Source organism: Cupressus sempervirens, chromosome 1, assembly GCF_028749045.1.
Source record: "Cupressus sempervirens isolate cs-2001-9-10 chromosome 1, ASM2874904v1, whole genome shotgun sequence".
NCBI lineage: Eukaryota > Viridiplantae > Streptophyta > Pinopsida > Cupressales > Cupressaceae > Cupressus > Cupressus sempervirens.
The window spans coordinates 75,600,719-75,613,396 of NC_143118.1; the positions used below are offsets into that span (position 1 = coordinate 75,600,719).

Consider the following 12,678-nt stretch of genomic DNA (forward strand, 5'->3'; position numbering starts at 1 on the left):
AGTTATTTTCATAATAAAATATTCCCTGCTTGAGTGTAGATGTAGGAAAGTTTTTCCAAACCACAATAAATCTATGCTCCTTTGTGTTTGTCTTCTTTGTTTGCTATTTTGTTTTAGTTCTTTTCTTGTTTAATATTTACAAATTTAACCTTGTCCCCGAACTCTAAATGATATGCATTTTGGAATTATTTTTATTTTTAGAGTTGATGCTCAACAATAATTATGTCAAGAATTGGGAAATAACTTTATTCCTTCTCCCAAGATTAACAATATTGTGCAAGGGAGATAAGATACTTCACATCTTTCGTATGTAAGGTCCACAATGTGCCATTTCCTATTAACAGTCTTCACAATCTTCCCCAACCAATTTGGGAGTTTATACATTGAAGGTGACCTTATGAAAGATTTAAGATTTTTAGTTTTTTATTTGCAAGTGATTTCTATAGATTATTTATCGGATTTCGTGTAAACTGGGTGAGTCCAATTTTGTGCCTAATCATACCCATTGCACATTTTGAGCCAATCTGTGAAATTAAATCAGTAATGATGTTTCAGGATTGTTAAAAATAATTTGTCACACCCATCGCACATTCTTAGCCAATATGTTAAATTGAATTAGTGACGATGTTTCAAGATTGTTAAAAGGAATATATATAAATTTTATTGACTTGTTGTTGGTAAACAGATTTGTCATAGTAGAATTTGCCCAATGGAGTGTGTGAAAAATCGTTTACAATAGTTGGATAGGCCCTTGGTATGCGGCCTTCCTCTGTGTTTAGAGGAGCAACTCCCTCGTATGATATGATTTTGAAGTTTTTCGAATAATGAATCTAAAACTAAAAGGTGAGAAAGCTCATGATGATGAATGGACCACACGACTCCAAGGCTTTTCTTAATTACTAAATTAAAATTGCTAATAACAACAATCAAGATCTATGCTTGAAAACTATTACTAGCTCAATGTTGATCCATAAATTCATAAACATCTACACCATACCATGAGAATGCTCACTACAAAGAGAATCAACATTTCTAACAATTTAGAGTTAGAAGAAGAGAACTCAAACTGCAGGTTCCTTTATTTTCTTGCACCAAGGACTCAAGAGGAATTTTTGATTACAAAGACAAAATTTGTACATACTTTCCAAATATCATCTCCTAATCAAAGTTTAAACATAGTGCTCCCTTTTTCCAAAGCCCAAAATGTCCCTTTACAAAGCCAACAAGAGCCCTTATATAGACATAGAGGTTAATAACTACCTCTTCGTGGTTAATAACCACCTCCAAAATATGTGATTTTGGGGAGGTTAATTAACCTTTATAAAATTAAACTAGTACGACCTGAAACTTAGATTTTACATCTTTCCGCGAAGGAATATTGCATAATAAATATTTGCTGATCTCATTTTGATATTTGAACGAGTCATTCAAATAACATCACTTTATTAATGAATGCATATCCTCCTTTTTTATGAAGAGACCAAGAGCATGTGGCGCGTGTGCTGAATACTAACTTTATGTTCACGATCTCTCCAATTATGTTTATATCTACCAATTGTGCTTTTCTTCAATGTAATCATACATCTTCTCATACACATCGTAGTCTTTAACAATCGTCCACCATGCTGGGAACCTACATGACCGATGAGCTTGAGCAGGGTGAAAAGCACAACATCATCATCGACTAGGCTTGGGATTCTTGTAAAGTGAGGCCAATAATATGCACGATCATTTATATCACTCACATTCTTACTCGTCAAAACATCTTTCTTCAACCAACCATCTGGATTGTTCAGAGATGTTACAAATTCAATGAACATAGAGGTATCAAATTTCTCAACTTTTGTAAGCCAAGTTCTAGCTTTTAACTTCCACACATAGTCCATTGAGTCGAACATCTCTTTCTGTTCTCTATACAAGCCATAGTATGGAGTAGCATCAACCACTTTGATGGGTTTGGCAAATTGTGGGCTTGGGAAAGGTTGTAAATAGCGGCATTGATCAGCTGGGTAGAACCTGTTCCAAGAACAATATATCTTCCTTTTATGATCGCATTTTCCACAAGTTCATCAATGGCGCAAATCTGTTTCTCTAACTCTAGTGATGTGGCAACATATTCCAAATGGTTGTTTATGTCGTATCTCATTTTGTACCATGGTGGCACTACTGTCGCTACCGTTTCTACATTTGCAATCCAAAATGGTTTCAAGAATGTGGGATCTCCTTGGCTGGCATCCACCACACAATTTGGAACAAGTTGTGAATAGTCAAGTCTAGTGCAGTAGGGATTGCATTCACAAACTGAAAATCCATTCTCATCTCTTAGAAATGTATCAACAAACACATAATCATATCCTGAACACTAATACTCTGCTACTACTTCTGCTTCATCTACAGCTCTTCTACTCCATTCTCCTCTCTTTTCACTTATCAACATCCTTCCTTTCCTATTATTATTATGAGTACTGCCCAACAAGTGCCCAGTTTCATTATCTGAGGGACCATGAAGAAGTAAAAATCCGTTCAGAAGCAGAGAAAGTAGCAGCACCACACTGTGCGATCACTTGGGCTTTTGGGAGCCAATTGGAGGGTTGTGTTGAGGCTCCATATTGTTTTTCTAAGTTTATCTTGTTGCCCTATGTTTATAGCATTCCACGTGACTGCATGTTGTTTAGACATTCTACCAAATAATTTGCGTTCTTTCTTTATGCTTCCACACTTTGCATACATGTCCACCAAAGCATTCGCAACTTATGACATCTGACGAAAATCCATTTGCAATTACGCTTTTATGAATAGCCATAACTTGTTTTGAAGCTTCCTATTCCTATTACACATATATCATAGCAAAGTTGATATATATATATATATATATATATATATATATATATATATATATATATATATATATATATATATATATATATATATATATATATATATGCTGCTGTTTGTAATTTTTACTTTAATTGGTGAAGAGAATTCAATTAGAGTGATCATATCTAAAATGGGACATCATCTGTTATATAACTCGACATAGCTCAAATTCTACCCAGTACTCTTGATAGGTGTGTGCTAGAGTTTCTCAGTGCAATATGATTTTTTGAAAACACCTCCCACTTTTGCTCCATGCTCCTCAGATTTACAATAGTGATTATACTGATGAAAATCCTCCCTTTCTTCTATAAGTGGCAATGATCGCATTCCATGAAAGAATGTCTTGCTCAATCATTTTGTCAAACACTTTGTGTGCATCTACTAGACTTCTAAATTGATCATACATTCATATAGGGGTATCCTGTAAAATTTTGTGTCCGGATATCTTAATTTCCCTTTGGTTGATGTGAGCATGAATTTTCCTGCCCTTTGAAAGCACATTCTTGGAGATGCAGGTCTGCAAGAGTTGGAGATATGTAAAAGAGTTTATAGTTCATTTATCAGAGGTAGGCAGAATATGTAATTCTTCCTTCAACAAACCCCCTTTACATAATGCAGTGAGTTTGAGATTTGAATCATGACTGACGCGTTGCGGATGCTCGTTCAATTTGCTTATTATGACTGCCTTTGAGTACAAGAGCTTGAATCTGCTTACCCGATCACAAAATGTTAGTATTCTCACATCCCCTCAAAACAGTAGCAAAGCTTAGAGAATTTGGTGCAATACCAACGCTGCACAATTCAAAAAATAGGCTCAAGGTGTCGTATCCAAGTTCATTCTAGGCATATCTTGTTGTCCTTGTTCAATGGCTTCTGGCAGAGAACAAGAACTGATCACGCTTGTGACGGTTCTGGAATCTAGCTTAATGCCTTAATATTATAGGTGAGAATAATGATCGATAGCCTCTGCAAATTGTTCATTTTGAGCATATGCTGTGATTATAGAATCCCATGATACTGAATCTCTGTTAGGTATTCTCTCAAATACTCTCACTGCACATGGTGAATTATCAGGACCTCCATCTGATTCACTTTGATTGTTATTGTCAATTGCTCCCATTTACATGTATGACTTCTCATGGAAGAATTTTAAACAGGTTAGAGAAATTTTCAAACAAGTTAATAACCATCGTGAAGAGGTTAAAAAATATGCATTTTTGGAGAGGTTAATTAACCTACTCCAAAATTCACAATTGGAAGGTTATCATTAACCTATTTGAGAGGTTAAGAAATACACATTTTTGGAAGTTATCATTAACCTTTTTGAGAGGTTAAGAAAAACACATTTTTGGAGAGGTTAATTAACCTACTCCAAAATGCACGATTTGAAAGTTATCATTAACCTTTTGAGAGGTTAATGGTTAATGATAGACTTGAAAACACGTATTTTGGGTCTCTCCATTAACCTACAGTAACTTGAGGCTCAAAAGTTAGATTTTAAAAATTTCAAGTGCTATGTGGAGCTAGGAATGAGCCAGAGATATGGAGATTCAGAAACTCACAAAAACTCAAAGATAAAATGACCATTCCAATGATTAAAATGGGACATATTTCACACATAACGAGGGATTAACAAGTTCAAAAATTGAAACGCTTTATTACTAAGCAACAACTGGCTCTAACTAGGGACAAGGACTGACAAGGACAAAGTTTGAATGTAGAATAATTAGAACAATGCTTTATCCATGGGGCTATAGAGTCACCTGAGGGATCACTTTGCAAAAGGGAGGAAACAAACACCAAAAATGGGACAACAGAAAGAAAAACTAAAGCAACACAAACTCCTAACTAGACTCTATACAAGGTAGGTTTCCCTACCTCCAATGACTCAAGTTATAGTCATGTAAATCTATTCACTAGTTGGGAAAAATAAATACCATGGTGTACCAAAATGTGACAATTCTTAAGCTTCCATGGGTTCAAATATAAGTGTGCTCCTTGAATTCTAACTCTGAGATTCCTAGCATGCCTCATATCTCTGGATGAAAGAGCATATCCAAATACCCAAGCTTCATTAAAAATCTCAGACTTTAAAATCGACTCTGCTTCTTGTTGCATGTCATAGATGACTTCATTTTGAAAGAGTTAAAGTATAAGCTCTCAAGTTTCTCAATGCATTTTTTATTTCTCTTGTTCTCGGAAAACCTTCTTCTTTTAGCATTACCATGATCTTGGTTGTATCTTCTGTAAAATTATTCCAACTTAGATCTTCCTTATCTTCGAAAATATCATCTTGAATTTTTAGGGACTGCGAAGTTACACTGGTATCATTGTCAACATGGTTGGTCATAACTTCAATTTTCTTTCCATTAATATCAAAATTTTCCTTCTAAAGATCCTTCTGGTGGTTAAGACTTGAAGATATCAAACCTCGTATTGGATTGCCTTCATACAATCTATGATGCAAAGCAATCTGTGCAGTTGTAGCCATCAAACCTTGTCTTCGAATACCAACTTGAGAATCATCAATAGAAATGCCTTTCTCTATGAATAAGGGATTAAAGTAAACATTTTCTTCATAGAGAAATTTACCATCCAGGGATTTTGAGCACAACCTTGGAATAAATACATCATAAGAATTTGCTTCACTGGAATTTTCCATGAAATCCCCTTCCAACTCATCACTTTCTTCATCCTGGTTATTCTTCTCATAGAAGTTCTTGGGAATAGAATTTCCTATTTGATGAAAATACTCAAAAAGAGGATTTCTTTGAACTTTTAATGATCCGTAGATTTTTAATTTTGATTCCATTGGATTAGAGGAAATTTTCATTACATCCATATAGCTTTCATCTTCAACACATTCAATGATATCTATCCCCTTTTGACTCATCATTTCTTGTACAAGACATCTTTTATGAAATGTAGAAGTTGGTATGCATGCTAAAGAATGAAGGCTAGATGGTTCATCTTCTCCTCTTTGAAGCTGATTTTTAACTTTTTCATCAACTGATCTTCCAATCACAAGTTCATCAATATCATCAAATGTAAAGGTCTCCATTTCCTTAGGGAAAGTAGATATTTGTAGAAGTTCATTGGTGCTCTTATCTCCATCAATGGTAGTAGTTTCAGATTGTTCCATGACATCTGAAGTATCGATATCATCAATAGATTCATCATCCTGAATGATCATCGAAAGATGATTTTGAAGATTTTCTCCACATAGGAAGTCATCATCAGAAGCATCCAGGCATCAAGTAGGAATAAAAGTAGTATGAAATTCACCTTGATCCACATTTTCTTCATCTAAAATCATATGTTGTGTAGTTTCCCGAGATTTCGATATTTGTTTTTCTTTCTCATTAGGATTGAGATGATTGAATAATTTCTCCTAGATTTTGAAATATTCATAGTCATGTCTTGATACATTTGAGAATCCTTCTTGTCCTATAGACTCTCTTTCTCGACTATCTCCTTTATTACAAATAGGGTCCCTGTCTTCTTTCAAGCATGAAGATTTAGATGAATCCTTTCTAATATTTGGATCGGAAGATGTTCTACTATCAAGAAAATAATTCTTGCATGGGTCTTCTTTCTCAAGTTCTCACAATGTTTGAAGTAAAGAAGGATGTACTTTGTTAGGATCCAAGTGTGCATTGCCATAGAAGCTTTTTAAAAATTCAACCTGATTGGGATCAAAGGAAGTATGACTTTGATGAGAAATAGGTGAAAGTATGGGGATACCTTTTTGACCACCACTATCCATCTTCATTTGACAAGAAACACATTTATTATCAAGTTCTTCCTTATGCTCACATGTGGAACTTCCTTCTGAAAATGATTTGGGTCTATGAGAGAAAAACTGATTATTTGTACCATCATCTTCATCAATCTTGTGTAAAGTTTGAAGCAAAGATGGATGAATCACTCCTGGGTCAAGTTCTCATCCACCATAGAAACTTTTCAAGAAGCTTGTCTGCTTAGGATCAATCTAATTTTGTTGAGATGTAGATGCATAAGAGACATTTTTATTATTCCTCATTGCTGATTTAGATGAAGCACATTTTTCAGCAAAGCCTCCTTTATATTTATATGCTAAATCTTTTTCCAAAAAGAATTCTTGATCATGAAAAAGAAAACCATAATTCTTTCCATCCTCTTCTTCAATCTTTTGAAAAACTTGAAGTAAGTGGAGATGAGCCATTTTAGGATCTAGCCTTGTGCCACCATAGAAATTCTTCAAGAATTCAACTTGCAGGGGCTCATCAGGAATTTGTTTCTTAGGACATGAAAAGTATTCATCATCACTATCACTATCATTGTCACTTTCAACTTTTCCCTTGTACCAAACCATGATTCTGAATTACCGCCTTGAAATAGAGTTGCCAATAATCAATCTTTAAAATAGAGTCGCCAACCTTCGTTCTAGGGAAGGTACCTTTTATCAACCATGATATTGATTATTGTTCACTTGGTTTTGGATGTGACCAAGATTTTTCCTATTTCTTCTTTGAATGACTACTATTCTTTCTATGACTACACCATTCTAACCAATAGGAGCCCTTTGCAAGATTTCTATGAACTCTTCTTCTTCTTCATCAAGAACTTGATTCACTAGATGATATTGTTGAACACTTCATCTACACCTCCAGGCTAGAGTGTTTAAGTCTGAAATAATATCCTCCTGGGTGTCTTCGAAGCCAAGGTTTGGTTGGAGAACTGGAAAAATGTTCTCATGAGGTAGCACCATTGTGCTTCATTACAGGTGACTGTCAATCTTTCTTGTTCATTCTCCCCAGAAGAATCGCCAAAAATCTGTTGGTAAACAGATTTGTCACAGTAGAATTTTCCCAACGGAGTGTGTGGCAAACCGTTCACAACAGTTGGATAGACCCTTGGTATGCGGCCTTCCTCTGCGTTTAGAGGGGTAGCTCCCTCGTATGATATGATTTTGAAGTTTTTTGAATAATGAATCTAAAACTAAAGGTGAGAAATCTCATGATGATGAATGCACCACACAACTCCAAGGCTTTTCCAAACTACTAAATTAAAACCGCTAATAAAAACAATCAAGATCTACACTTGAAAACTATTACTAGCTCAATGTTGATCCATTGATTCATAAACATCTACACCATACCATGAGAATGCTCAGTACAAAGAGAATCAAAATTTCTAATAATTTAGATTTAGAAGATGAGAACTCAAACTGCAAGTTCCTTTATTTTCTTCACCAAGAACTCAAGAGGAATTTCTGATTACAAAAACAAAATTTGTACATACTTTCCAAATATCATCTCATAATCAAAATTTTAGCATAGTGCTCCCTTTTTCCAAAGCCCAAAAAGTCCCTTTACAAAGCCAACATGAGCCCTTATATAGACATAGAGGTTAATAACTACCTCTTTGTGGTTAATAACCACCTCCAAAATACGTGATTTTGGGGAGGTTAATTAACCTTTATAAAATTAGCCTAGTATGACCTGAAACCTACATTTTACATCTTTCCCCAAAGGAATATTGCATAATAAATCTTTGCTGATCTCTTTTTGATATTTGAACGATTCATTCAAATAACATCACTTTATTAATGAATGCATATCCTTGCTTTTATGAAGAGACCAAGAGCGTGTGGCATGTGCACTGAATACTAACTTTATGTTCACGATCTCTCCAATTATGTTTATATCTACCAAATGTTCTTTTCTTCAATGTAATCGTACATCTTCTCATACACATTGTAGTCTTTAACAATCATCCACCCATGCCAAGAACCTACATGGCTGATGAGCTTGAGGAGGGTGAAAAGCACAACATCATCATCAGCTAGGTGTGGGATTCTTGTGAAGTGAGGCCAATAATATGCATGATCATTTATATCTCTCACATTCTTACTCGTCAGAACATATTTCTTCAACCAACCATTTGGATTGTTCAGAGATGTTACAAATTCAATGAATGTAGAGGTATCCAATTTCTTAGCTTTTGTAACCCAAGTTCTAGTGTTTAACTTCTGCACATAGTCCATTGAGTCAAACATCTCTTTTTTTCTCTATACAAGCCATAGTATGGAGTAGCATCAACCACTTTGATGGGTTTCACAGATTGTGGGCTTGGGAAAGGCTATAAAAAGAAACATTGATAAGCTAGGTAGAACCTGTTCCAAGAACAATATATGTTCCTTGTATGACAGCATTTCCCACAAGTTCATGAATGGTGTGAATCTACTTCTCTAACTCTGGTGATGTGGCAACATATTCCAATTGGTTGTTTATGTCGTATCTCATTTTGTACCATGGTGGCACTACTATTGCTACCGCTTCTGCATTTCCAATCCAGAATGGTTTCAAGAATGTGGGATCTCCTTGGTTGGCATCCACCACACAATTTGGAAAAAGTTGTGAATAGTCAAGTCTAGTGTAGCAGGGATTGCATTCACAAACCAAAAGTCCATTCTCATCTCTTAGAAATGTATCAACAAACAAATAACCATATCCAGAACACTGATACTCTGCTACTACTTCTACTTCGTCTGCAGCTCTTCTACTCCATCCTCCTCTCTTTTCACTTATAAACATCCTTCTTTTCCTATTATTATTATGAGTACTGCCCAACAAGTGCCCATTTTCATTATCTTAGGGACCATGAAGAAGTAAAAATTCGTTCAGAAGCAGAGAAAGTAGCAGCACCACATTGTGCAATCACTTGGGCTTTTGGGAGCCAATTGGAGGGTTATGTTGAGGCTCCATATTGTTTGTCTAAGTTTATTCTTGCCCTATGTTTATAGCATTTCACATGACTGCATGTTGTTTATACATTCTACCAAACAATTTGCATGCTTTCTTTATGCTTCCACACTTTGCATACATGTCCACCAAAGAATTCACAACTTATGACATTTGATGAAAATCCATTTGCAATTATGCTTTTATGAATAGCCATAACCTGTTTCAAAGCTTCCTATTCCGATTACACATATATCATAGCAAAGTTGATATATATATGCTGCTATTTGTAATTTTTACTTTAATTGGTGAAGAGAATTCGATTAGAGTGATCATAGCTAAAATGGGACATCATCTGTTATATAACCGACAAAGCTCAAATTCTACCCAGTACTCTTGATAGGTGTGTGCCAGAGTTTCTCGGTGCAATATGATTTGTGGAAAACACGTCCCACTTTTGCTACATGCTCCTCAGATTTAAAATAGTGATTATATTGATGAAAATCTTCCCTTTCTTTTATAAGCGGTAATGATCGCATTCCATGAAAGAATGTCTTGCACAATCATTTTGTCAAATACTTCGTGTGCATCTACTAGACTTCTAAATTGATCATATATTCATATAGGAGTATCTTGTACAATTTTGTGTCCGGATATCTTAATTTCCATTTTGTTGATGTGAGCGTGAATTTTCCTGCCCTTTGAAAGTGCATTCTTGGAGATGCAGGTTTGTAAGAGTTGGAGATATGTAAAAGAGTTTATAGTTCATTTATGAGAGGTAAGCAGAATATGTAATTCTTCCTTCAACAATCCCCCTTTACATAATGCAATGAGTTTGAGATTTGAATTGTGACTGATGCGTTGGGGATGCTTGGTCAATCTGCTTATTATCACCGCCTTTGAGTACAAGAGCTTGAATCTGCTTATCCGATCACAAAATTTTAGTACTCTCACATCCCCTCAGAACACTAGCAAAGCTCAGAGCATTTGGTGCAATACCAACGTTGTGCAATTCAAAAAATAGGCTGAAGGTGTCATATCCAAGTTCATTCTAGGCATATCTTGTTGTCCTTGTTCAATGGCTTTTGGCAAGGAACAAGAACTGATCACGCTTGTGACGGTTCTGGAATCTTGCTTAATGCCTTTATATTATAGGTGAGAATAATGATCGATAGCCTCTGCAAATTGTTCATTTTGAGCATATGCTGTGATTATAGAATCCCATGATACCAAATCTCTCTTGGGTATTCTCTAAAATACTCTCACTGCACATGGTGAATTACCAGGAACTCCATCTGATTCACTTTGATTGTTATTGTCAATTGCTCCAGTTTACATGTATGACTTCTCATGGAAGAATTTTAAAGAGGTTAGAGAAATTTTCAAACAAGTTAATAACCATCCTAAAGAGGTTAAGAAATATGCATTTTTGGAGAGGTTAATTAACCTACTCCAAAATGCGCAATTGGAAAGTTATCATTAACCTGTTTGAGAGGTTAAGAAATACACATTTTTGTAAGTTATCATTAACCTTTTTGAGAGGTTAAGAAAAATGCATTTTTGGAAAGGTTAATTAACCTACTCCAAAATGCATGATTTGAAAGTTATCATTAACCTTTTGAGAGGTTAATGGTTATTGATAGACTTGAAAATGCGTATTTTGGGTCTCTCCATTAACCTGCAATAACTTGAGGCTTAGCAGTTAGATTTTAAAATTTTCAAGTGCTATGCGGAGTTGGGAATGAGCCAGAGATATGAAGATTCAGAAACTCAAAAAAAATCATAGATAAAAATAACCATTCCAATGATTAAAATGAGATGTATTTCACACATAATGAGGGTATTAACATGTTCAAAAATTGAAACACTTTATTACTGAGCAACACGTGTAAATTGCCCTCTTCAAACACACTTTGGATGAAATAAAATTATACCTCAATATTTCTAGTTTCGTCGTAAAAATAGAAATTTTGGCCACGTACTGATGTTAATATCAGAGAACAATATTGAACTTTCTTGTTTGTAATCTAACTCAACAAATAATCTTTGCAACCAAATCATTTCATGTTAACTTGTTGCAATATATTGTTTCAAACATAACTTCTTTTGCAATTTCCGCTCTCACAAATCACTTGGATGAACTAGTGCAATTAGGATCAAAATTCACATAGTCAAAAATTAGAAAGGAAGAAGTGGAATGGGAAGGTCGCTCAGGTTATCAATGTTGGTGATTTTGATCTTTTTTTGGTATGATAATATGTTTTTAAAGCTAGCTGACATTTTTTCTATCGTCATAATTAGTAGTTTTTCAATTTTAGGGTTATAAGTGAACCAACGATAGCCTTTTCTAGAATTAAGATAACTTAACATACTAACAATGTAGAATATTTGATTTAATTAAATAACTATAGCTAATGTAATAAATAATAATGAAAGTAAATTAGTTTTAAATGTCACCATTTCATTCCATTGAGAAAATATTCACATACAAAATATATTTTAAATTTCAATGTAGATTTAAATATATTTTTTACAATTTCATTATTGTATTTGTCGGAGGCAATATACTATTGCAATTAGTTCTACTTAAGTTGTTAAGTTGTGATTAATTTTATTTATTTCAACCAACTACATTTTAGTATTGTTATTTTGAAGTTCTTTTTAAAAAAAATTTAATGTATAAATGAGAAATTTCTAATTTTTAAAATCCGTAAAATTATTTTATTTCAATTTAATTGGCTCATACCTTTGGGGTGTTATAGGGCAGATTTCCAGGAAGCGTACCCATATTATGAGGCGATATTTTGGGTAAGAATATATGAAAACATGAAATAGATCAAACATATTTTAATACATTTTTAAAATACTAATACTTTAAATGCTAAAAATTTATAAAAATAGAATAATTAATTTTAAAAATTATAAATTGAATATAATAATTTTTAACATCTTAAATATTATGAAAATATTAAAATTATAATTAAATTATATTATACATTATATTAGTGATTGACTTCTATATTAATATTATTTAATTTTTAAATATTACTGATGTTTAGCTTCATTTATTATTTTA

General features: G+C 34.0%; 2 pseudogenes; both read right to left on the reverse strand.

The window, feature by feature from the left end:
* Positions 1 to 1,548: 1,548 nt before the first annotated feature.
* LOC149576264 (tryptophan aminotransferase-related protein 3-like) lies at positions 1,549 to 2,608 on the reverse strand (annotated as a pseudogene).
* A 5,958-nt stretch (positions 2,609 to 8,566) lies between these two features.
* Positions 8,567 to 9,626, reverse strand: LOC149576265 (tryptophan aminotransferase-related protein 3 pseudogene; annotated as a pseudogene).
* Between the last annotated feature and the right edge of the window lie 3,052 nt (positions 9,627 to 12,678).